Source organism: Bos indicus x Bos taurus, chromosome 1, assembly GCF_003369695.1.
Source record: "Bos indicus x Bos taurus breed Angus x Brahman F1 hybrid chromosome 1, Bos_hybrid_MaternalHap_v2.0, whole genome shotgun sequence".
Classification (NCBI taxonomy): domain Eukaryota; kingdom Metazoa; phylum Chordata; class Mammalia; order Artiodactyla; family Bovidae; genus Bos; species Bos indicus x Bos taurus.
This window is the reverse complement of record NC_040076.1, coordinates 30,694,270-30,696,339: the sequence shown is the minus strand read 5'-3', so window position 1 is coordinate 30,696,339 and position 2,070 is coordinate 30,694,270. Positions and strand designations below refer to the sequence as shown.

The following is a 2,070-nucleotide window of genomic DNA, read 5'->3' as shown; positions in this document are numbered from 1 at the left end:
ATGAATAGACAACCTGCTAAATGGTAGAAAATATTTGCAAATTGTGTTACCAATAAGGGGTTAATATCCAAAATATATAAATAGTTCATAGAAATGTATAAAAAAAAACTAGTTAAAAATGGACAAAAGACCTGAATAGACACTTTTTCCAAAGAAGTGCTGTAGATGGCCAACAAGCATATGAAAAGATGCTTAACATTACTAATCATCATAGCAATGAAAATAAAAGCCACAGTGAGATATCACTTCACACCAATCATAATGGCTACTATCAAAAAGTCTACAAATAAATGTTGGCTAGGATATAGAGAAAAGGGAACACTTATACACTGTTGGTAGGAATGTAAATTGGTACAGCCACCATGGAAAACAGTACAGAAGTTCCTCAAATTAAAAGAAGCGCTCAAGTGAAGTTGCTCAGTGTGTGCGACTCTTTGCAATCCCATGGACGGTAGTTTAGCAGCCTACATTGTCCATGGAATTTTCCAGGCAAGAGTACTTAAGTGGCTGCCATTTCCTTCTCCAAAGGATCTTCCACTATCTCTCTTTTTTGTGGTGCTTTGGATGTAGTCAGTCACTTCAAGATGAAGTTGAACATCTCTTTCCTGGTTACTGGCTCCCAGGAATTTATTGAAGTTCTCAATGATGAACGACAATGTTGTAACTTTTATGAGAAGTGTATGGCCACAGAAGTTGCTACTGATGCTCTGGGTAAAGACAGGAAGGGTTGCATGGTCTTAATCAATTGTGGCAATGACAGCAAGGCTTCCCATGAATCAGGATGTGTTGACCCATTGCCAAATCTGCCTGCTCTTGAGCAAGGGGCATTCCTGTTACAGACCAAGGACTGGAGAAAGACATGGTAAATCTGTACAGTGTTACTTTGTGGATGCCAATCAGAGTGTTCTCAATTCAGTCAATGTAAAAGAAAAAAAAAAAAGCAAACAGAAAAACAGGAGAGGGGAGAGGGATTTATTCCTGGACTCACTGATATTACTCTGCTATGTCACTTGGGACCCAAAAGAACTAGCAGAATCCACAAACTTTTCAGTTTCTCTAAAGAAATCATGTCCACTGGTATGTTGTGAGAAAGCTCCTAAACAAGAAAGGTAAGAAATCTACCACCAAAATACATGATTCATTGTCTTGTTATTTCATGTTCTGTAACACAAACACTGATGTATATCTTGAAAGAAACAGTGTATTAAGAAAAATAATGAAGAGGCTGCAGAATATCCTGAACTTTTGGCCAAGAAAATGAAGGAGGACACACACACACACACACATAAATGCCTGGAATAAATTGCAAGAGTCCTCTCTGAGAGCTTCTAAGTCTGAATCGAGGGAAAAATGAGAAGTGCTAAAAGTAACATCAGATAATGACATAATGATCTCTATTCATTTCCAAGGCAAACCATTCAATATCTCAGTAATCCAAGTCTATGCCCTGATGAGTAATGCTGAAGAAGCTGAAGTCGAATGGTTCTATGAAGACTTATAAGACATTCTAGACTAATGCCCTGAAAAGATGTCTTTTTCATTATAGGGGACTGGGATGCAAAAGTAGGAAGTCAAGAAATACCTGGAGTAACAGGCAAATTTGGCCTCGGAGTACAGAATGAAGCACGGCAAAGGCTAATAGAGTTTTGCCATGAAAGGTCATAGCACACTTGTCATAGCAAACACCCTCTTTCAAAAATGCAAGAGAAGACTTCACACATGGACATCACCAGATGGGCAATACCAAAATCAGATTGATTATATTCTTTGCAGCCAACGATGGAGAATTTTATACAGTCAGCAAAAACAAGACCAGGAGCTGACTGTGGCAGAGACCATGAACTCCTTATTGCCAAATTCAGACTTAAATAGAAGAAAGTAGGGAAAACCACTAGACCATTCAGATATGACCTAAATCAAATCCCTTACAATTATACAGTGGAAGTGAGAAATATATTCAAGGGTTTGGATCTGATAGAGTGCCTGTACATTGTACAGGAGGCAGGGATCAAGACCAACCCCAAGGAAAATAAATGCAAAAAGGCAAAATGGTTGTCTGATGAGGACTTA

General features: G+C 38.5%; 1 pseudogene; it reads left to right on the top strand.

Moving 5' to 3' along the window:
- Positions 1–584: 584 nt before the first annotated feature.
- LOC113898535 lies at positions 585–1,354 on the top strand (annotated as a pseudogene).
- Positions 1,355–2,070: the final 716 nt, after the last annotated feature.